The 25,596-nt window shown below is 38.8% G+C and overlaps 1 protein-coding gene across 10 annotated transcripts in view; it reads right to left on the minus strand.

The window, feature by feature from the left end:
* Window positions 1–25,596, minus strand: part of GPATCH8 (G-patch domain containing 8) — a 118,185-nt gene that overhangs the window by 26,710 nt on the left and 65,879 nt on the right. The window lies entirely within an intron of this gene.

The raw sequence follows: 25,596 nt of genomic DNA on the forward strand, positions 1-25,596 counted from the left end.
CCTCCTCTTCGGGGAGCCTGCTTCTCCCTCTGCCTCTGCCCCCCTCTCTCTGTCTCTTATGAATAAATAAATAAAATCTTAAAAAAAGAGAGAGAAAGAAAAATCTTCTATAAGCGAGAGTCACAGGAAACAAGCAACAGATTTAGGCACTCCAAATCTCAGATATTGGAATAGTCTGTTATAGAATATAAAGCAACTATAAAATGTTTAAAATATAAAATGGAATTACAACAACGAGCAAACATAAAATATATTTTAAAAACTAGGCAGACTGTAGGGGCACCTGGCTGGGTCAGGTGGTAGAGCACATGACTCTCAATCCTGGGCTTGTAAATTCAAGCCCCATGCTGGGTGTACAGATGGCTTAAAAATATATATATTTTTTAAATAAACTCTTTAAAACAAACAAAAAACTAGGGGTGCCTGGCTGGCTGGCTCAGCTGGTAGAGCATGTGACTTGATCTCAGGGTCGTGAGTTGAAGCCCTAAGTTGGGAGTGGAGCCTACTTAAAAACAAAACAAACAAAACAGGAAAAAAAAAAAAAAAAACCCTAGGCAGACTGTAGAAAGACCCAATATAAGACTTTTAGAATTGAGGGCGCCTGGGTGGCTCAGATGGTTGAGCGTCTGCCTTCGGCTCAGGTCATGATCCCAGGGTCCTGGGATCGAGTCCCGCATCGGGCTCTCTGCTCCTTGGGAGCCTGCTTCTCCCTCTGCATCTCTCTCTCTCTGTCTCTCATGAATAAATAAATAAAATCTTTAAAAAAAAAAAAAAAGACTTTTAGAATTGAAAAACCTAACTGTAAAAAATAAACCAAAAAATTCATCAGCTACTTAGAGGATGGATTAAAAAAAGCAGACCGGGCGCCTGGGTGGCTCAGTTGGTTAAGCGACTGCCTTCGGCTCAGGTCATGATCCCGGAGTCCTGGGATCGAGTCCCACATCGGACTCCCGGCTCAGCGGGGAGCCTGCTTCTCCCTCTGACCCTATCCCCTCTCATGCTGTTTCTCTCTCTCTGTCAAATAAATAAATAAACAAAATCTTAAAAAAAAAAAAAATAAAATAAAAAAAATAAAAAAAGCAGACCAGATACAGCTCAAAAAAGATATGGGGGTGGGGTGGCGCCTGGGTGGCTGAGTCGGTTGAGTGTCCAACTTTTGATCTCAGCTCAGGTCTTGATCTCAGGGTTGAGAGTTCAAGCCCCGCACTGGGCTCTGTGCTGGGCTTACTTAATAAAAATAATAATAATAATAATAAATTTTTAAAAAACGTAGTAGGGAAGTGAAAATGTTCTGGAATTAAATGGTAGCAATGGTTGCACAAACTTACAGATTGTACTAAAAACCACAAGGTGAATTTTGTAGTATGTAAATTATATCTCAATTTTACAAAGATGTAGTAAACAAAAACAGGTAAAAGACTGAAATTACTTAGAATGTGGCACAGAGACAAGGAAACAGATAATATGAAAAAGAGGTTTAGGAGCCATGAAGAATATGATAAGAATATTAACATGTGCATAACTGGAATCCCAGAAAAAGAGAATAGACAGCAGAGATGAGAAAAATATTTGAAGATGGGCGCCTGGGTGGCTCAGTTGGTTAAGCAACTGCCTTCGGCTCAGGTCATGATCCTGGAGTCCCTGGATCGAGTCCCGCATCAGGCTCCCTGCTTGGCAGGGAGTCTGCTTCTCCCTCTGACCCTCCTGACCCTCCCCCCTCTCATGTGCTCTCTCTCTCAGTCTCTCTCTCTCAAATAAATAAATAAAATCTTTAAAATATATATATATATATATTTGAAGATATAAAGGCTGAGGATTTTTCCAAACTAGTAAGACAACTCCATAGATACAGGAAGCACAAAGTATACCACGCAGGCTAAATAAAAATATGCACCTAGACACACTGAGTGAGACTATAAAGGGACCATAGACCATCAAATCATAAAATACCCAGGAAAAAAAAACATCACCCACAATCAGATTGACAGCAGATTAAAAGCAACAACAGAAGGTAGAAGACAGTGTGCTTCAGTGTGCTGAGAGAAAATACATTTGTATACCAACTGACCTATTTTTCAGAAATGAAGAAAAGAATTTTACCACCAACAGATTCATTAAAAAGAACCTTCCTAGGGCGCCTGGGTGGCTCAGTTGGTTAAGCGACTGCCTTCGGCTCAGGTCGTGATCCTGGAGTCCCTGGATCGAGTCCCGCATCGGGCTCCCTGCTCGGCGGGGAGTCTGCTTCTCCCTCTGACCCTACCCCTCTCATGTGCTTGCTCTCTCATTCTCTCTCTCTCAAATAAATAAATAAAAAAAAAAAAAAAAAAAAAAAAAAATCTTTAAAAAAAAAAAAAAAAAAGAACCTTCCTAAAGCAGTATTTCTGAAATCATAGATTATGACTCACTAGTGGGTCACAACATTAATTTAGTAGATTGTAACAGGCATGAAAAGGGGAAAAAATAGCAAAATACAGAGTGTATTTCACATAAGGGTAAATATTATCTTGTAAAACTTTTCAGTTGTAAGTGGTTGCAATATTAAACGTTATTTCTTACTGTGGGCCTGAAAGTCATGGTCTCCTTAAGCATGTGCTTTAGGGAAGAAGGAAAATGATGCCGGTAAAAAGGTCTGAAATCTGAAAGTAAATGTTAAGCAATAAAAAATATATATATATATAATAACAAAACAACACCTAGTTTGCAGGACTGAAAAAGGATAAAAGCAAAATGCTAGCTGATATGGCCAAGTATAACAGAAGATGGCATTCAAAGTTTAAGTGTTCTAGAGTCTTTCTACTAATGGAGATGAAGTTAACTTTAAACTTTGTGAAACTAAGCATAATTTACATTAAAATTCCAAGGGTAATTATTAGAAGAATAGAAATAGTAAAGGGGGAAGAAGTAAGAAAACTTCAATTTTATAAAGGTAAGACATGTCAGAAATATCAGGAAAATAGAAGGTAGAAAGACAGATTGATAAGTAATCACAAGAAACATAAATGTACTAAGAGGCGGAAAACAAAACCCAACAACGTGTTGATTACAAGGACTTAGAAAGTTGGAAGTTAAGATAGAAAAAGATATGCCAGGCAAATACTAACCAAAATAAAGCTGGAGCAACTATATTAATACTCAACTTTTTAACTTAAAAAATTTTTTTTTGTTTAAGTAATCTCTACACCCAATGTGGGGCTCGAACTCACGACCCTGAGATCAAGAATCCCATGCTCTGCTGACTGAGCCAGCCACATACCCCATCTTTTTTAGACTTTAAGGCAAAAAACATTACTTGAGACTGTGGCCAGTTATGGAGTTAAATATTAAGAAGTTATTCTCCAGGGCGCCTGGGTGGATCAGTTGGTTAAGTGACTGCCTTTGGCTCAGGTCATGATCCTGGAGTCCCAGGATCTAGTCCAGACTGGGCTCCCTGCTCAGCGGGGAGTCTGCTTCTCCCTTTGACCCTCCCCCCTCTCACGCTCTCTCTCTTTCTCTCCCTCAAATAAATAAAATCTTAAAAAAAAAAAAGAAGCTATTCTCCAACTAAGTTGCACTGCTAATTTGAAAAGCCAACATAGATATGCTGGTTATCCATTGGTCTTTACAAGGTTTTGGCTAAAAACTGTAAGACTGACCCAAAAAGGTGGTCCAATTTGCCTCACCAGTTCCACTTAAAAACTAGATACCAAATGACATCTCAAAACAAGCTGAGTACAGGTGAACTTTGAACAACATGGTTTTGAATTGCATGGGTCCTCTTATATGAGGATTTTTTCCAATACATATATGGAAAAATTTTGGAGATTTGCAACAATTTGAAAAAACAGATAAACCACATAGTCTAAAAATATAAAAAAAATTAACAGTATGTCGTTAATGCATAAAATATATGTAGATACTAGTTTATCATTATTACCATAAAATAGATACAAATCTAGTATAAAAAGTTAAAATTTAGGAGTGTCTAGGTAGCTCAGTCAGTTAAGCGTCTGACTCGATCTCAGCTCAGATCTTGATCTCAGGGTCTTGAGTTGAAGCCCTGCGTTGGGCTCCACACTAGGCATGGAGCTTACTTGAAAAGAAAAAAACTTATAATTTATCAAAACTTAGGTGCACACTTACAGACCTTACATGGTACCATTAGCAGAGAGAAATGTAAACAAATGTAAAGATAATGTATTAAATCATAACTGCATAAAATTAAACGTAGTACATGCTGTACTATTGTAATAATTTCATAGCCATCTCTTGTTGCTACTGGGAAGAGCTCAAGTGTTGCAAGTGTCCACTTACAGCTATGTGTGATGCTAATCATCTCTGCATGAGCAGTCTGGCTCTCTGGCAGGGTATTGCAATAAAAAGTGGTATCTCCCAGTTCTTGTGTATTTTTCATTATGTTTAGTGCATATTGTAAACCTCGAATAACACCACAGGACCCATACAAAGTGCCACTAGTGATGCTGGAAGTGCTCACAAGCAGAGAAAAAATCATGATATTCTAAGAAAAATTTGAATTGCTTGATATAAACCATAGATTCACACCTGCAACAGTGACTGCTTGCCATTTCAAGATAAATGAATCTTGAAATATAAGTGTAAGGACCATTGTAAAAAAAAAAAAAAAAAAAAGAAAAGAAAAGGAAATCCATGAAGCTGTCGCTATAGCTGATCAGCGGGTGCAAAACCTTTTTTATTTTAATTAATTAATTAATTGAGAGCGAGCAGCGGTGGGGGGAGGGAGGGGCAGAGGAGAGGGAGAGAATCTTTTTTTTTTTAAAGATTATTTATTTGTCAGAGAGCGAGCGAGCGAGCAAGAGCGCACGAGAGAGTGCATGTGCACACACAAGCAGGGGGAGTGGCAAGCAGAGGGAGAGGCAGGTTCCCCACTGAGCAAGGAATCCGACAAGGGACTTGATCCCAGAACCCTGAAATCATGACCTGAGCCGAAGGCAGATGCTTAACTGGCTGAGCCACCCAGGAGTACCGCAGAGAGATAATCTTGAACAGGCTCCATGCCCAGCGCAGAGACCAATGAGGGGCTCGATCTCTCAACCCTGAGATCATAACCCGAGCCAAAATCAAGAGCTGGATTGGATGCTTAACCATCTGAGACACCCAGGTGCCCCATGTTTTGCAAAACCTTTTAATCTCATATTGAAAATGCAGTTTTTGTGTGGGTTTAGGATTGCTGTAAGAAAAGAATATATTTAGACTCTGATAAGGTTTAAAAAAAAGCCAAAGGGATTATATGACAACTTAAAGCAAAAGGTGAAGGATATAAAGCTGGTGAATTAAATGCCAGGAAAAGATGGTTTGGTAATTTTACAAAGAGGTTTGGCTAAAAAATGTCAAGATAACAGGAAAGGTGGCTTCTGCCAACCAAGAGGAGCAGACAGTTCCTAGACACCATTAAGAAAATCACTGAGGAGAAAGGTTATCTGCCTGAACAAGTTTTGTTTTGTTTTTTAAGATTTTATTTGACAGAGAGAGACATGGTAAGAGAAGGGAACACAAGCAGGGGGAGTGGGAGAGGGAGAAGCAGGCCCCCCGCCGAGCAGGGAATTCGATGCGGGGCTCGATCCCAGGACCCTGGGATCATGACCTGAGCCGAAGGCAAACGCTTAACGACTGAGCCACCCAGGCGCCCCTGAACAAGTTTTTAATGCAGACAAAAGTACTCTATTCTGGGGGGGAAATGCCAAAAGGACATTTATTAGAAAGGAAGAGAAGCAAGCACCAGAATTTAAGGCAGGAAGGAATAAGCTAACACTACTGTTTTATGCAAATGCAGTTGGGTTTATGATCAGGATTGCCGTTACCTATAAAACTAACCCTCGGGGCGCCTGGGTGGCTCAGTCCTTAAGTGCTGCCTTCAGCTCGGGTCATGATCCCAGGGTCCTGGGACCGAGCCCCGCATCGGGCTCCCTGCTCAGTGGGAAGCCTGTTTCTCCCTCTCCCACTCCCCCTGCTTATGTTCCCTTTCTCGCTGTGTCTCTGTCAAATAAATAAAATCTTAAAAATAAAAATAAATAAAAATAAAACTAACCCCCAAGCCTTGAAGGGAAAAGATAAACACTAGCTGCTAGTCTTTTGGTTGTACAACAAGAAGGCCTGGACAAAAAGAATGCTTCTTGAGGGGCACCTGGGTGGCTCAGTCGTTAAGCAACTGCCTTCAGCTCAGGTCATGATCCCAGAGTCCTGGGATAGAGCCCCGCATCGGACTCCCTGCTCAGCGGGAAGCCTGCTTCTCCCCCTCCCACTCCCCCTGCTTGTGTTCCCTCTCTGTCAAATAAATAAAATCTTAAAAAAAAAAGAATGCTTCTTGATTGTTACCATTGATGCTTTGTCCCTGAAGTCAGGAAGTACCTTCCAAGTAATGGATTGCCTTTTAAAGTCCTTTTGATATTTGACAATGTCCTTGGCCACCTAGAACCTGATGAGTTCAACAGCAAAGGCATTGAAACAGTCTATTTGCCCCCAAACACAATGTCTCTAATTCAGCCTCTGGATCAGGGGGTCATTATACACAGTATACTACAGAAAGGATTGTCAACACTATGGAAGAAAGAACCTCAAAAAGGAGAACATCATGAAAGTCTAGGAGGATTATACCACTGAAGATGCCACTGTTGTTACAGAAAAAGCCATAGAGCCATAAAAGGCCCCAAACAATAAATTCCTGCTGGAGAAAACTGTCCAGAAGTTGTGCATGACTTCACAGGATTTACAATACAGCTAATCAAGGAAATCACGAAAGAGATTATAGATATGGGGGGGAAAAAAGGTAGTGGTGAGGAAGGGTTTCAAGATACGGATTTTGAAGAAATTCAAGAGCTAAAAGACACCACACCAGAGGAATTAAGAGGAGATAAGTGCTTCCAAACTAGTGCAATAAGGAAGGAAACGTAGAAGAAACAGTACCAGAAAACAAAGTGATAGTACACTATCTGGAAGAAGGGTTCTGATTATTCAAGACTGCTTTTGACTTCTTTTACCACATGGACACATCTATGATATGGGCATTGAAACTAAAGCAAAGGGTAAAAGACGATGTACAGAAACTTTTTTTTTTTAAGAATTTTATTTATTTGAGAGAGACAGAAAGAGAGCATTGGCAGAGAGAGGGAGAAGCAGACTCCCTGCCAAGCAGGGAGCTCGACGCAGGGCCCGACCCCAGGACCCCGAGACCGTGACCCAAGCCAAAGGCAGAGGCCCAACTGACTGAGCCACCCAGGTACCCTAGAAACATTTTTTAAAAAATGAAAAAGCAAAAAAAGTCAGACAGAAATAATGACTTATTTCTGTAAAGTTACACCAAGTGTGTCAGCCTCTTCCATTTCCCCTTCTACATCTTCCACCCCTGATAGCAAAACCAATCCCTCCTCTTCCTCCTCAATGTGAAGACAATGAGGATGAAGACCTTTATGATAATCCACTTCCACTTAATGAACAGTATATAATCTTTATGCCGTACAGTTAATAAACTTACCTCTTGTGTATGTGTGTCTTTGTGTGAAAATGGAGTAACTATATGGCAAGAATTATGTGAGATGTTTTTATGTCACCATCATCGCCTAAGTATTCATTATGAAGGACATAATGTACAAGATTAGTATGGAAGTGGGCAGACTATCCTTACACAGGAATAAGGTAAGTGACATTTGATAGGAAATTAATAATGTATTGGCTTTCTTACTATTTTATAACTTCGCTTTCAAAGAATTATATTATGTACAGTATGGCTCTCTCCCTTGTAACTGGAGAAGCTGAGTATCACCTCAGATAAAAATATATATTTTAAATGTAACAATGTTTCTACTACTTTATTATGAATATGACTGCTGTATGCCATAAAAATTTTATAACCATTCATTAGTGTATAGGCTAGACTACTGTGAAGCAATCGTATTGATTACACTAGGCTAAAATGAAGCAATCATACTCCTGCTTCATTGTTATCAATTCACGAAGTGTTATACCTGTAAATTAATTTCTTTTTCCACATTATCTTTTCATTTCTGATGTCTAATATTAGTAATAAGTATAACATCTACAGTTTTATATCATATAATATTGATGTAGGTACTGACAGATGGTTCATCTTATGAACAGAGGACATGGGATGCCTGGGTGGCTCAGTCAGTTAAGCATCTGCCTTTGGCTCAGGTCATGATCCCAGGGTCCTGGGATTGAGTCCCGCATCAGGGTCCTTGCTCAGCGGGGAGCCTGCTTCTCTCTCTGCCTGACGCTCCCCTGCTTGTGCTCTCTCTGTCTCTGTCAAATAAATAAATAAAATCTTAAAAAAAAAAAACAACAGAGGACATAAACTTACAGTATCAATAAATACAATACGGTACTATAAATGTATCTTCTCTTATTTTAATATTTGCTTTTCTCTAGTGTATTTTACTATATGAAACAGTATATAATACATATAACATACAAAATATGTGTTAACCGATTGTTTCTGTTCTTGGTAAGGCTTTTGGTCAACAGTAGGCTCTTACTAAGTAAGTTATCACACATTTTTGATGTGGGGAGGATCATACTCCTAACCCCTTTGTTGTTCAAGGGTCAACTGTGTATTCATTTGCTATAAGGTAGTACAGAGGAATGAGAAGAGGAAAGGAATGATAAATGATGACTTGTTAGCCTTTTACAGCAGGGGTAGATAAATTAGTCTCACAATTAGTAGATCCTTCTAGTTAACAGATCTAAAGATAAGTCTCATTTCAAAGGCTTCTAAAATTGGCCTTTCTTCTATTCAGTTTTGTATCTTCCGGATACACTTTGAGGGCAGTTCCATCATCTACCATTTCTCACATGAGCTACTTAATCAGCCAGGATGAACCAGTTTGGATAAATTTATTAAAACTAAAAAGTGAATATACAGCATATTATAATTTTTGCCATATTCAATCATTCACCATAATTTTTAAAAAGATTTTATTTTTTATCTATTTATTTTAGAGATGGAGCGAGCGCAAGCAGGAGGATGATCAGAGGGAGAGGGACAAGCAGACTCTGCTCTGAGTGCAGAACCCGACACAGGGTTGGATCCCACAGCCCTGTGATCATGACCTGAGACAAAATCAAGAATCAGACGCTTAGGAGCTACTCAGGCGCCCTTCATTCACCCTAATTTTTGCTAGGCACTCTGGGCAGTTCAGTTTCATTTTGTCTGGCTTTATTAAGCAACTTGTGGATATTCTCCCTTAGCAGTGGTTTTCTTAGAAAACTCACTTTCTCAACTTGCCTTAAAACCAGGGTTCAGACATGTGATCTTCCCATCAGATGTATCTGCATAAGACTTTGATTTAAAAGTGAGCAGTACAAAGAAGCAGGTGCCAAGCAGAACCCATCCTTCTAGTTAATGGTGGTTACATAAGCATATTTTAATTCAACGTTGGTTTTTATTTAATTCTACAAGATTACTGTATAAAAAATAGTGTTTAAATAGATTTGGAATATTTACTTTTCCAAAAAAGAGATCAGAAGACTGGATTAAATAAAACACACACCCCCACATTTAAATACTGATTTAAAAGAGATTCTTCGTTGTATCTCAAGCCTCAAAATAGGAATCACATTCCTCCTTCCTAAAGTATGTCCTTCAAAATCTCTTTTACGAGGGGCGCCTGGGTGGCTCAGTTGTTAAGAGTCTGTCTTCGGCTCAGGTCACGATCCCAGGGTCCTGGGATCGAGCCCCGCAACTGCCTCCCTGCTCAGCGGGAAGCCTGCTTCTCCCTCTCCCACTCCCCCTGCTTGTGTTCCCTCCCTCACTGAGTCTCTCTCTGTCAAATAAATAAAATCTTGATGATGACAGCTTTGTAATAGAGCTTGAAGTCCGGAATTGTGATGCTGCCAGCTTTGCTTTTCTTTTCCAACATTCCTCTGGCTATTCAAGGTCTTTTCTGGTTCCATACAAATTTTAGGATTATTTGTTCCATTTCTTTGAAAAAAGTGGATGGTATTTTGATGGGGATGGCATTGAATGTGTAGATTGCTCTAGGTAGCATTGACATCTTCACAATATTTGTTCTTCCAATCCATGAGCATGGAACATTTTCCCATTTCTTTGTGTCTTCCTCAATTTCTTTCATGAGTATTTTATAGTTTTCTGAGTACAGATTCTTTGCCTCTTCGGTTAGATTTATTCCTAGGTATCTTATGGTTTTGGGTGCAATTGTAGATGGGATCAACTCCTTAATTTCTCTTTCTTCTGTCTTGTTGTTGGTGTATAGGAATGCCACTGATTTCTGTGCATTGATTTTATATCCTGCCACTTTACTGAATTCCTGTATGAGTCCTAGCAGTTTTGGGGTGGAGTCTTTTGGGTTTTCCACATAAAGTATCATATCATCTGCATCATCATCAAGACAGTATGGTACTGGCACAAAAACAGACACATAGATCAATGGAACAGAACAGAGAGCCCAGAAATGGACCCTCAACTCTGGTCAACTAATCTTCGACAAAGCAGGAAAGAATGTCCAATGGAAAAAAGACAGTCTCTTCAACAAATGCTGTTGGGAAAATTAGACAGCCACATGCAGAAGAATGAGACTGGATCATTTCCTTACACCACACACAAAAATAGACTCAAAATGGTTGAAAGACCTAAATGTGAGACAGGAGTCCATCAACATCCTAAAGGAGAACACAGGCAGCAACCTCTTCGACCTCAGCCACAGCAACTTCTTCCTAGAAACATCGCCAAAGGCAAGGGAAGCAAGGGCAAAAATGAACTATTGGGACTTCATCAAGATAAAAAGCTTTTGCACAGCAAAAGAAACAGTCAACAAAACCAAAAGACAACTGACAGAATGGGAGAAGATATTTGCAAATGACATATCAGATAAAGGGCTAGTATCCAAAATCTATAAAGAACTTCTTAAACTCAACACCCAAAGAACAAATGATCCAATCAAGAAATGGGCAGAAGACATGAACAGACATTTTTCCAAAGACGACATCCAAACGGCCAACAGACACATGAAAAAGTGCTCAACATCGCTCGGCATCAGGGAAATCCAAATCAAAACCTCAATGAGATATCACCTCACACCAGTCAGAATGGCTAAAATTAACAAGTCAGGAAATGACAGATGTTGGCGGGGATGCAGAGAAAGGGGAACCCTCCTACACTGTTGGTGGGAATGTAAGCTGGTGCAGCCACTCTGGAAAACAGTATGGAGGTTCTTCAAAAAGTTGAAAATAGAGCTACCATATGATCCAGCAATTGCACTACTGGGTATTTACCCCAAAGATACAAATGTAGGGATCCGAAGGGGTATGCGCACCCCAATGTTTATAGCAGCAATGTCCACAATAGCCAAACTGTGGAAAGAGCCAAGATGTCCATCGACAGATGAATGGATAAAGAAGATATGGTATATATATACAATGGAATATGCAGCCATCAAAAAGAATGAAATCTTGCCATTTGCAACAACGTGGATGGAACTGGAGGGTATTATGCGGAGCGAAATAAGTCAATCAGAGAAAGACATGTATCATGTGACCTCACTGATACGAGGAATTCTTAATCTCAGGAAACAAACTGAGGGTTGATGGAGTGGTGGGGGGTGGGACGGATGGGGTGGCTGGGTGATAGACATTGGGGAGGGTATGTGCTATGGTGAGCGCTGTGAAGTGTGCAAGACTGTTGAATCACAGATCTGTACCTCTGAAGCAAATAATACATTATATGTTAAAAAAAAAAAAAAAGAAGAAGATAGCAGGAGGGAAGAATGAAGGGGGGGAAATCAGAGGGGGAGACGAACCATGAGAGACTATGGACTCTGAAGAACAAACTGAGGGTTCTAGAGGGGAGGGGGGTGGGAGGATGGGTTAGCCTGGTGATGGCTATTAAAGAGGGCACAATCTGCATGGAGCACTGGGTGTTATATGCAAACAATGAATCATGGAACACTACATCAAAAACTAATGATGTAATGTATGGGGATTAACATAACATAATAAAAAAATAAATAAAATCTTGAAATAAATAAATAAAATAAAATTTCTTTTACGAGAGTCTTTTGGTAGCAAACTAATTTTCTATCTGAAAACTGAATCTATTTTTATCTCTAATTTGAAAGACATTTTTTCTGTGTGTACAATTCTATGATGATGACTGTCTGCTCTGAGCACATTTAAGATTCATTAGATTCTAAAAGAACTTTGGGGACGCCTGGGTGGCTCAATTGTTAAGCGTCTGCCTTCGGCTCAGGGTCCTGGGATCAAATCCCGTGTCGGGCTCCCTGCTCAGCGGGAAGCCTGCTTCTCCCTCTCCCACTCCCCCTGCTTGTGTTCCCTCTCTCGCTGTGTCTCTCTGTCAAATAAATAAAATCTTAAAAAAAAAAAAAAGAACCTTTAATAAAAGAATCAACTTTGTATTCTGACTTCTCTTTGTTACTGCCACAGTTCTTTGAAGATTATGTCTCTTTTTGTTGTTACTGTACAGTTTTGCTGTGCCTATGTATAAACTTTTTTTTTCCTTGCTTGAGATTCATTAGGCTTGCTGAATCTGTGAATTGTGTTTTTCATCAATTCTGGAATCCTTTCTGAGCCTCTGCCCTACTTTTTCTTTCTTTCTAAAATTCTGTCTAGATACGTATTAAGAGCTTCTCATTTTTTCTCATCTAACTCAACCTCTTTCACATATTTTCCACTTCTCTTTCTTGCCCTCCCTCTCTACACTTTGTTACATTCTGGATATTTCTTCACATGTATTATAGTTAGTATTTACATTTGTATAATCTGCTATTCAATCCTCTCACTGAGGTTTTATATGGTCTCTTGCCCTTTACTCATAATCTCAATCCTTTTTATTTCTTTAAACAAATCAAATATGCTTCTTTTATATGCTGTATGCAAACTGACAACTCCAGTATCTTCAGACTTAAGGGGTCTGATTCTGCTCTTTTTTCCCCCTTCCCCTGCTAACTCTAGCCCAGAACATCTAGTTTTTTAGTTGGGTCTATAGTAGGACTATGATCTCCTAAAATTTGGGGGGGCTTTATCTAAAAGTTCTTTGACGCTGAAAATTGCTCGAGAAGTCTGAATTTTGCTTCTTCCCAAGGGCAATATCTGCCTGAGACCACATTAAACCATGTATTTAATTTATTGTTAAAATGTCATTGATTATTTCATAAATATTTTTTCATTCTACAAAAATAATTGAGGAAATATTGTTTGCACAATCCTATTTAAAGAAGTTACTGGGATATAAACTGCAGAAATGATGAGGAAAAACTCAGCAAAAGGACCGGCAGGCTTTTTTTTTTTTTTAAGATTTTATTTATTCACTTGAGACACAGAGATACAGAGAGGGAGAGAGAAAAGGCATGAGCAGGGAGAGAGGCAGAGGGAGAAGCAGGCTCCTCGCTGAGCCAGGAGCCCGATGTGGGACTCGATCCCAGGACTCTGGGATCATGACCTGAGCCGAAGGCAGACGCTTAACCATCTGAGCCACCCAGGCGCCCCTGACCGGCAGGCTTTGAATGTATTTACACATAGAATTGAGATTCAAAGAAGCGGGGCTACTAGCATGTCAGATCACAAGGTACATGCTATATCCCCTCACAAAATAGAAATGATATTAACTACTATAAAACCAGGTAGGTAGAGACAGCAAATGGGAATTAGACGTTTGCCTATTACTGCATCTATAATAAAAGTAACAAGAATTTTATTCAAAAGTGAAGATCAAGTAACATAAGTATTATACAACCATATTAAACTGTATGCTATATACTAAGTGTATTAATATTAGGTGGTAGATGAAATGAAAGAGAATAAGACGACAAAAGTTAACTTGCCACTTCTAAAGTACAAAAATAATGGACACTAAAAGAAATAGAGAACAAAGGGTAATTTTATTAAGTTAAAGGGAACTACAAGAAAAATACAATCCATCTATATCTATCCCACAGAGTCACTGACTTAAAAAAAAAAATCTAATATAAACTAAACCAGACCTATCTGTCACATAAAATATAAAAAAATTGGGGCACTGTCTGGTTCGGTCAGTTAAGGATGTGATTCTTGATCTTGGGGTTGTTTGAGAAAAAAAAAATATATATATATAGTTAAGTCATTAAAAATTTTTTTCATATTGTAAAGCAAAGCAAAACCCCACTCCATGATGATTATAAGATGCACATCCAAAACAAAGCGATTCAGAAATACTGAACATAAAAAAAAAACAAAGGGGCACCTGAGTGGCTCCGTTAGATGCTCAACTGACTCTTAATTTCGGCTGAGATGATCTCAGCATCACTGGATGAAGCCCCATCACTGGATGAAGCCCTGTGTTGTGTTCAGCTTCTCACTCAGCAGGGAGTCTGCTGGAGATTCTTTCCCTCTCCCTGTTCTCTCTCCCTCTCTCTCAAATAAATAAATAAATCTTAAAAAAGAAAAACAAAAAAACACAGGGGCACATGGGTCACTCAGTTGGTCAGTGTCTGCCTTCGGCTCAGGTCATGATCCCGGGGTCCTGGGATCGAGTCCTGGGTCCAACTCCCTGCTTAGCAGGGAGTCTGCTTCTCCCTCTGCCCCCACCCCTGCTCATGCTCGCTCTCTCTGTCTCTTTCTCACACAAAAATAAATAAATAAAAACCTTAAAAAAAGAGAAAAATTAAAAAAAAAAAAAAAACACCCAAAACCCCAAAGATATACAAGGCAATATACACAAAATGAAAGCAGGAATCAAGTCTTACTTTCAACTGAGGTACAAATTACACTATAAAGCTTTAAACAAGATAAAGGGACTATATTTATAATGTCAATGAAGGCAACTCATGGTATCTAAAAACTTTAATATCTATCATAATCTAACAGCAACATCCATGATGCAGAAATTAGAGATTTATTTTTTTTTTAAAGATTTTATCTATTTATTTGAGAGAGAGAGCACATGAGGGGGGAGGGTCAGAGGGAGAAGCAGACTTCCTGCTGAGCAAGGAGCCTGATGTGGGACTGGATCCTGGGACTCCAGGATCATGACCTGAGTTGAAGGCAGTTGCTTAACCAACTGAGCCAACCAGGTGCCCGAAATTAGAGATTTATTAAAGGAGACTCAAATCATCTCTCATTTAATGACAGATCGAAAAGATAAAAATAAACAAAGACATTGAACACCTTAATGATATATTACGGTGTGTGGCCTGAAAATAGGAGACACACCTTTTAAAGTACTCATAGAATGTTTACCAAAAAAGACCATTTAGGCTATAGAGGAAACCATAATAAATTGCAAAAAGAGATAATATAAGCAACATATATGAACACAGTAAAATAAAACTAGGAATTAACATTTTTAAAGGCTTTTCTATAAATCTGAAACCACAGAATTTCTAGGGGAAAAAATGATAATGACAACATTATTTATCAATATATACAGGTGTCAGGTGGAGCAGTGGTCAGGAAAAATACATAGGTACAATTACTTAAAGTAACAGAATAATAAAAACAAAAGCCAAACTCTGGATAAACTCTCATACATGTATACCAGGAAATATGTCTCCATTTACATAAAGTTCAAAATCACGTAAAATTGGGGCGCCTGGGTGGCTCAGTCGGTTAAGCATCTGCCTTCGGCTCAGGTCATGATCCCAGGGTCCTGGGATCGAGCACCACACTGGGTTCCCTGCTTGGCGGAGAGTCTGCTTCTCCCTCTGCCCCTCACCCTGCTCATGCTTTCTCTCGAGCACACTCTCTAATAAATAAATAAAATCTTAACAAAAAATAAAAATAAAATATTCAAAACCATGTAAAATTAAACAATACATGTTTAGGGATACAAAACACATTGTAAAACCCTTTTATTTATTTTTTAAAGATTTTATTTATTCATTTGACAGAGAGAGACACAGCGAGAGAGGGAACACAAGCAGGGGGAGTGGGGGAGGGAGAAGCAGGCTTCCCGCAGAGCAGGGAGCCAGATGCGGGGCTTGATCCCAGGACCCTGCAATTATGACCTGAGCCAAAGGCAGACGCTTAATGACTGAGCCACCCAGGCGCCCCTCAACATAATTCTTATCAGAATCACAGCTGACTTCTTTGTAGAAATTGACAAACTGATTCTAAAATTCATACAGAATTGGGAGGGATCAAGACTACCCAAAACGATCCTAAAAAGGAATAAAGTAGGAAGGCTTCCCAAAAGCAAACCTTACTACAAAGCAACAATAAGCAAGACTGTGATTTTCTTTTCTTTTCTTTCTCTCTTTCCCTTTCTTTCTTTTTTAGATTTATTTATGAGAGAGAGAGAGAGAGAGAACAAGCGGGGCGGGTAGAAAGGGAGAAAGAGAGAGAGAATCCAAAGCAGACTCCCTGCCGAGAGGGCAGCCAGACGCAGGGCTCAATCTCAGGACCCTGAGATCATGACCTGGGCTGAAACCAAGAGTTGGGTCACTTAACCAACTGCGCCACCCAGGTGCCCTAAGACCACGGTTTTCAACAAGGTTCTAAGACTATGCAGTGAAGAACAATCTTTTCAACAAATGGCACTGGGACAACTGGGTAGCCACACGAAGAAGGAGTTGGAACACCTACCCAACATGACATACAAAAATTAATTTAAAAAACTTATTTCAAAATAGATCAAAGACCTAAACAGAAGAGCTAAAACTACAACTTCTTAGCAGGAAACATAGGTATAAATTTTCATGGCCTTGGATTAGACAATGGGTTCTTAAATATGACACCAAAAATACAAGCAACAAAAGAAAAAGATAATGGACTTCATCAAATTTTTAAAATTTGTGCATCAAAGGACATTTTCAAATGAAAAGACAATCACAAAATGGGAGAAAATATTTGGAAATCTGACAAGGGTCTCATTTCCAGAATTCATACAGAGTTCTTATAACAATAAAAGGACAGCCCAATTTAAAAATGGGCAAAAGATTTAGGGCGCCTGGGTGGCTCAGTCGTTAAGCGTCTGCCTTCGGCTCAGGTCATGATCCCAGGGTCCTGGGATCGAGCCCCACATCGGGCTCCCTGCTTGGCGGGGAGTCTGCTTCTCCCTCTCCCACTCCCCCTGCTTGTGTTCCCTCTCTCACTGTGTCTCTCTCTGTCAAATAAATAAATAAAATCTTTAAAAAAAAAAAAAAAAAAAAAAAAAAAAAAAAAGGGCAAAAGATTTGAATAGACATTTCTCCAAAGGAATAATAAATGGACAATAAGTACATGAAAAGATACTCAACATCATTAGTCAAGAAAATGCAAATCAAAACCATGATTAGATACCATTTCATACCCACTAGGATGGCTATAATAAAAAAGACAAACAACAAATATAAGTGAGGAGGTAGAGAAACAAACTCTCATACACTGCTGGTGGGAATGTAAAATGGTACAAACGCTTTGGAATAGACTGGCACTTCCTCAAAGAGTTAAACAGAGAGTTAGCATATGACCAGCAATTCCATTCCTATGTAGATACCCAAGAGAACCAGAAAATATATTTACACAAAAACTTGTACAAGATGGTCACAGCAGCATTATTTATAATAGCCAAAAAGCAGAAACAACCCAAATGTCCACTAATTGATGAATGATTAAACAGACTGCAGTATATTCATTCAATGTAATATTCAGCCATAAGAAGGAAATGAAATACTTACACATGCTATTAACATGACTGAATCTTGAACACATGCTTAGTAAAAGAAGTCAGATATGAAAAGCCACATATTGAATGATTCAACTTACATGAAATGTCCAGAACAGGCAAACCTAGAGACAGAAAGTGGTTATGAGGGGAAGAAGGTAGGGTGAGGAATGGCTGCTAAAGAGTATTGGGGTTTCTTTTTGAGTGATGTAAATGCTAGAATTAGTAGTGATGACTGCATAACATTGTGAATATGTTACGTCTTTAAGTTGTATACTATAAAATGGTAAAATGGTAAATTTTATCTCAACAACAAAAATCTATCTGAAAAAATGGAAGGGAATGATAAACACAAAAGATAGTGCCTACCTCTGGAGGAGGAAGAAATGGAATGCAATCATAAAGTTACTGATAATGTTCTTTTTCTTAAACAGAGTAGAAGACACACAAGTGTCTGTAGTTATTCTTTATATCTTACACAGTTTTTTAAAAGATTTTATTTGGGCGCCTGGGTGGCTCAGTTGTTAAGCGACTGCCTTCGGCTCAGGTCATGATCCTGGAGTCCCGGGATCGAGTCCCGCATCGGGCTCCCTGCTTGGCAGGGAGTCTGCTTCTCCCTCTGACCCTCCCCCCTCTCATGCTCTCTGTCTCTCATTCTCTCTCTCTCTCAAATAAATAAATAAAATCTTTAAAAAAAAAAAAAATAAATAAAAGATTTTATTTATTTGAGAGAGAGAGAGAGATAGCACGTGCAAGCAGGGGGCGGGAGGAGGGAGGAACAAAAGGAGAGGGACAAACAGACTCTGTGCTGAGTGTGGAGCCCAGCTTGAGGCTCGATCTCAGGACCCTAAGATCACGACCTAAGCCAAAATCAAGATTTGGATGCTTAACAGACTGAGCCACCCAGGAGCCCCTTATTTTACACATATTTTAAAAATATCTTATCAGTATTTAATAAAATACTCAGGGTGTCAAAATGGGACTGCGTTTCTTTCCTGTTAAAATTTAAACCTATTTAAATTTAGAGCCAAATAGCTCTACAACCATGTGCAAATATAATTTTCATAAAAATGAAATTAAAAAAATAAAAGAATGGAAGGTGACATAAAGGAGGCAGTGAATGCAGAGACTCCTCTTTAAGAAGTTTAGTTCTAAAGACATGTAAAAAGAGAAGATGGTAGCTACAGAGAGTGTTAGTCAATAGAGTTGTTTTTTTAGTTAGTGGTTCTCTTCCCCCACAAATGTGTGAGCATGTTTACTGGTGAAAGGAAAAGAATGAATAATGAGAGAGGCTGCCAAGGTTATACCTTTATTTTTTAAAGATTTTATTTATTTATTTGACAGAGAGAGAGAGAGCACAAGAAGTGGGAGTGGGAGAGGGAGAAGCAGGGCTCCCCGCTGAGCAGGGGGCCTGATGTGGTGCTCGATCCCAGGACCCTGGGATTATGACCTGAACTAAAGGCAGATGCTTAACTCACTGAGCCATCCAGGCGCCCCAAAGGTTACACCTTTACAAAGATGTCAAGTCCTTTTATAAGACAGAGGTGTAAGATTCAGAATTCATAGGTAGGAATTATCCTTTGATGGATGGTGAAAGGGGAGAAATATTTAAGGACAGGATTATTTGGGCCCAAGTTTGATGGTGGATATTACAGGCAGATGAATGCACTCTCACCTAATGGTCCAAATTTTCTTCGTTAAATTTTCTATTAGGAATAAGGGAAGGTGGAGGAAGGACAAGGGCAGTTGAGGGGAGATGAAGGCCTGAGAACCAATGCTTAAAAATGAAAGCTGAGGGGACTAAGCAGGAAATGACATATGAAAGATTACTTGGCAGTTCTGTGAGCCCAGTGAATCAAAACCAGTCTCATACTGCATTATAGTAAAGACGTAGAAATGCAAGTATTTGTACTGACTGGAGACAGGCTTTTGATAAATAAGTAGCTATGACACAAGGATTAGGAAGAAAAGAGTTGGGATCAAAGTGTTGAGGAAGTAAAAATCTATGGTGCTTGAGAAGTACAAATTAAGGAGAGGCTAAGTTACTAAAGTCAAGCTTCCAAGGTCATGTGAAGGTGAAGAACAAATATAGTGCAATAAATGAGTGACAAGCAGGAAGGGGAAAGGGTTTCACAAATAGTACAGTTAAGAGTTGACAAGATTTCTGTGCATCTGATCAGTAAAACGGGGATAAGTAATTCTTGCTCTACCCAATACGAAGAGTTCAAATGAGAAGTAATTTCTTGGGGTAGGGGGACAAAAAGAGCCTCAAAATATAATGCATAATCTTAAGAGGCTGTGAATTACTCAGCTATTTCATTTATTATTCACTTGATAGTGTAACTTTTACTTGAAAACAAAAATGTATTCTTTAGAATATTTCTTTCTTTTTTTTTTTTAAGATTTATTTATTTGAGAGAGAGAGAGAGCAGGAGAGCACAGGCAGGGGGAGCCGCAGGCAGAGGCAGAGGGAGAAGCAGGGTCCCGCTGAGGAGGGAGCCCGATGCGGGGCTCGATCACAGGACCCTGGGATCATGACTGAGCCGAAGACAGTTGCTTAACCAACTGAGCCACCCAGGCGCCACTAGAATTTTTTTTTTTCTTTTTAAAGATTTATTTGCTTGAGAGAGAGAGCACAAGCAGGTGCAGCGGCAGAGGGAGAGGGAGAAGCAGACTCCCCACTGAGCAGTGAGCCCGACGTGGGGCTTGATCCCCAAACTCTGGGATCATGACCTGAGCCAAAGGCAGATGCATAACCAACTGAGCCACCCACGCGCCCCACTTTAGAATATTTCTATTTCTGACAGTATACCAAGTAAATCTGGATCTTCCCCTTACTTCAAAGAATTTATTTATTCAATTCATATTTATTGAGTACTTATGTGCCAGGCATTATGCTGGATACAGTATATATACTGGCAGACAAATAGACACAGTCTCTCTCCTCAATGCCATTTCTGCCCAAACAGTAGTCAGACTATAAACAAGTGAACAAACAAAAATTTATAATTATAAATGACAAAAGACAGTGTTACATGAGAATAAGGCAGAGTGGAGGATTTATTTAAACTGGGTGATGAGGGAAGGTTCCTAAGCTAAGTCCTAAAGGATAAAAAAAGAACCATGTGAAAGATGATGAAACATAGTGTCATAACCACTCAGGGCCTAAGGACAGTGTTTGGACAGAAAAAGAAGGCCTATGTCCGAACATGAAGAACTCCATCTGAAGTTCAGGCCAAAAAGAAGGAACCAACAAAGGAACCTATACAGAAGCAGCAAGGGAGATAAGAAGGAGGAATACAGGAAAGTATGAAATCTTCAAAAGCAAGAGAAAAAAATGTTTTAAAGAGAAAAGAATGGTCAATTGTATTCAATGCTGCCAAGAAACAGAATATGGAATAAAAGTTTTAAAAGATCTACTGGATTTAGCAAATAGAGGTGTTTTGTGGCCTTAAATAAAGTGGTTCAGCGAAAAGTGCTAAAGCCAGCCTAAATGGGTTGAATAGTGCATAAAGAAAAGGGCAAGGAGAAGAGACTAGGAAAAGAAAAAAGGAAGAGGAAGACTTCACTATATTATAATTCTGGATAAAATAAAACACACAGGGCCGCTGATCCTGGGCTGCTGGGATCAAGCCCTGAGTCAGGCTCCCTGCTCAACGGGGAGTCGGCTTATCCCTCATCCTCTGCCTCTCCCCCTCGCTCGTGTTCTCTCTCATTCTCTCTCAAATAAATAAAATCCTTATAAAACACACACACACGCTTTAATATATAGTTGAGCTCAACAAGACAGGGCAATCCCTAGATGCTTGAAGATGAGGTTTCAGGACCCTGATGATAGAAAGCTAGTAAGCTCTCCCTGTGAAAAGTTCAGAGATATGAAGAGTTATCTCCACAGAGTGACTACTGACTGACTGATCGGTAGAGCACGCAACTCTGGATCTCGGGGTTGTGAGTTCGAGCCCCATGTTGGGTGTAGAGATTACTTAAAAAATAAATAAAAATTAAAAAAAAAAAAGTTGTCTCCATCCTTGAAACAGGAACTAGAAAAACTGAACTATATCACCTTCTGTCCATGAAGACATCAAGAAACTCACCATGTATCAGGGTATAAATGGAAAGGGTCATGTATAAGAAGAGGCTGGAACTTCAGACCAGTCATTGGTGGACGTAAAGGATTTACACTTTCTATTCACAGCAAGAACCCTTAGTTTAGGTATTAACATTTTAAAACCAGTCCAACAGCAGTTAAAGACCCTAGATTTTAGCAAAGGCACATATGAACCTATCTCATAAGAACTCCCCCCAAAATCCAGGATATAAGAAACTTCCACAGAATGAAAAGATGACAATCTAAATTGCAAGCCACACAAGGAGACAAATACTGTGAAAAAGTCAGGAGAAGCAACAAACTATAAAAACATATAATCGGGGTGCATGGGTGGCTCAGTTGTTGGGTGTCTGCCTTCGGCTCAGGTCATGATCCCAGCCGGGGTCCAGGGATCGAGCCCCGCGTCAGGCTCCCTGCTCTGCGGGAGGCCTGCTTCTCCCTCTCCCACTCCCCCTGCTTGTGTTCCCTCTCTCACTGCGTCTCTCTCTGTCAAATAAATAAATAAATAAAATCTTTAAAAAAAAAAAAAAAAGTCAGACATGTGGCACCTGGGTGGCTCAGTCAGTTACAAGTCTTAAGCGTCCAACTCTTAGGTTTCAGCTCAGGTCATGATCTTATGGGTTGTGGGATGGAGCCCCACGTCCTCTGCATTCAGTGGAGAGTCTGCTTCAAGATTCTCACTCTCTGCCCCTCCCCCCACTCTCTCTCTGACAAGTAAATCTTTTTTTTTTTTTTAAGATTTTATTTATTTGTCAGAGAGAGAGAGAAAGAGCACAAGCAGAGTCGGAGAAGCAGGCCCCCACTGAGCAAGGAGCCCGACTTGGGACTCAATCCCAGGGCCCTGGGATCATGACCTGAGCTGGAGGTAGATGCCTAACTGAATGAGCCACCCAGGTGTCCCTCAAATAAATAAATCTTAAAAAAAAAAAAAATGTTAGACATGTAACAAAACATTTTACAAATGTTAATTATGGAATATAGGTGGTTGGTATATGGGTATTAACTATACGGTTCTTTCCATTTTTCTGTATGCTCAATTTTCATAATAAAACATCAAAGAAAAGATCACTAAAATGAAAAATAAGTAAATGTAAGTTAGATACAGCTAGAAGAGAGAATCCTCTATACTATCTTCTATAAGCTCTATGTTTTTTCCTTTTACACAGATTATTTATGGTATGATTATTGTATTGTATAGTATTGTATGTATGGTCAAATATATAAGGGTCTGTCTTAATTCCTAGGTGTTTCATAAATTTTTTTTGCTATTACAAATGGTGACATTTTTGTAATGTTCATTTTTCTCTTTGTTGATATACAGACATATAAATTTAAATTTTTGATTCTGAAACTAGCATCCAGCTATCCTCTTACTAATTTATATAATTTACCTGTAAATTCTTTCAGATATCTATGTACGTAATCACACCTGCAAACAAAAACAGTTTTGTCTCTTCCTTTCATCTCTTATATCTTTATTTATTTGTTTCTGCCTGTCTACCTTACTGTGTTGCTTAGGACCTCCAGCACAATACTTAACAGAAACAATGAGAGCAGGCATCCTTGTTATCTCCCCATCCCAAAAGGAGAATTTTCAACTTTTAAATATTAAATACGATATCTCGTATATGGTTTCTGTAGACATTCTATCTGGTTAAGGAAGAAGATTCTTTATCAATATGGACAAGACTTTTCATAATGCATGAATGCAGAACTTTATATAATGCTTTTTTGGCATTTATTGAGATAGTCATATAGCTTTCTTCCTTTAATCCCTTAATGTGGTTACTATATAGATTTGTAACATTAAATTAATCTTGTATTCTTTGCATAATTTGGTCATGATATATCCTGAATTGGTTCTGGTATTTGCTAGCGTTTTAAGATTTGCATCTGTTTTATAAATCAGAGTGTCATGTAAGTATCCTTCTTGTCAGGATTTAGCATCAAGGTGGTACTAGTCTCTCATAAAATGAGCTGGGAGTTTTTCTTTTCAATTCTCTGGAAGATTAGAAATTGTTGGTTAAGACTGAAGTTATTTCTTTTATGAATTTTGATAGAACTCACTAGTGAAGTTATTTGGGCTTTATGGAAAGACTTATTATATGGATTCAATTTATATAATAGGTACAGAATTACTGAAGTTTTCGATTTTTTTTTTAGTATACTTTACCAAGTTCTATTTCTTAGGAATTTATCCATTTAAATCTAATTTTTGCATTCACTGGCATGAAGTTAATAAAATTTTCATCTTTTAGTGCTGCCTACTACATCTGCAGTGGTGTCTTCTCATTACTGATACTGGTTTTCTAAGTTCTTTTCTTTCTTAATATCACCACAAATACCTAAAAGAGCTAACTTTTGGCTTTGCTTTTTGTTTCATTTCTGTTAACCTTTATTATCTTTTATTATTTCTTTTCTTTTACATTCTTTGAGTTTACACTTTGCTATTCTTTTCCTAACTTCCTGAGAGAAATGTTTACTTCATTTTCTGCTTTCTCGAACATAGCATTTACGTATATTTGCTATCACATATGATACTGCTTTAGGTTATCCTACAAGTTTTGATAATGTATTATTTGTATCTTTCAGTCCAAAATATTTTCCAATTATCATTGTGCTTTTTTCTCTCACTGACTGGAAACTAAAACAATTTTCTCATAACCTAACAGGGCTTTTTCTATCTTTTATTTAAAAAACTGATTGCTAGGGGTGCCTGGGTGGCTCAATCGTTAGGCGTCTGCCTTCGGCTCAGGTCACAATCCCAGGGTTCTGGGATGGAACCCCATATTGGGCTCCCCACTCAGTGGGAAGCATGATTCTCCATCTCCCACTCCCCCTGCTGTGTTCCCTTCTCTTGCTGTCTCTGTCAAATAAATAAATAAAATCTTTAAAAAAAAAAAAGGTGAAAAACTGATTGCTTTGTGGCTTAACCTGATTTCAGTTCTTCAAAATCTGTTGATACTTTGTTTATGACACGGGTTATGGTAGAAAATTTTGTTTAAATAAATAAATGTTCCATATATTTTCAAAATTTCTGATTTTCAAAGTGATTGGATTCATAGTTCTATATAACCAGTAGATGAAATCTGTTAATGTGTTATCCAAATCTTCCAAATGTCTTTGAATTTTTCTTCTACTTTTTAAATCAATTATTGAAAGAGATATAATAAAACTTCCCACTATTGTGGCAGATGTAACATTTCTTATAGTTCTGTTATTTTTATATTAGCTATTTTTTATGGTAAAACAGATTTTTAAAAATAAATCCCTTTTCCCTCTTCCCACTTTAAGGTTCATGACCAAAATCAGTTTCTATATGATAATCTTAACTAAGCCTATTTCTTACCTTCAAATTTACCTATGCTATAGTAGAGACTGGGCATAGTACATCTTGAAAGGCATCTTCCCTGGTCAGTCTATTTGAAAGCTGAAAGCTAACTTATAACATGGTCTAAACTGCAGTTTAAACTAATCCCTTAAAGGGCGCCTGGGTGGCTCAGTTGGTTAAGCGACTGCCTTCGGCTCAGGTCATGATCCTGGAGTCCCAGGATCGAGTCCCGCATCGGGCTCCCTGCTCGGTAGGGAGTCTGCTTCTCCCTCTGACCCTCCTCCCTCTCATGCTCTCTGTCTCTCATTCTCTCTCTCTCAAATAAATAAATAAAATCTTTAAAAAAAAATAAAATAAACTAATCCCTTAAAAAGGAAAACACTGATGTTCTCACTCTTTTTTTTTTTTTTTTTTTTTTTTTAGAGAGAGAGAGCAAGGGGGAAGGGGAGAGGAAGAGAGAGAATCTTAAGCAGGCTCCATGACTAATGCGGACACTGACACGGGGCTCAATCTCATGACCCTGAGATCATGACCTGA

This window comes from Halichoerus grypus, chromosome 2, assembly GCF_964656455.1.
Source record: "Halichoerus grypus chromosome 2, mHalGry1.hap1.1, whole genome shotgun sequence".
Lineage (NCBI taxonomy): Eukaryota > Metazoa > Chordata > Mammalia > Carnivora > Phocidae > Halichoerus > Halichoerus grypus.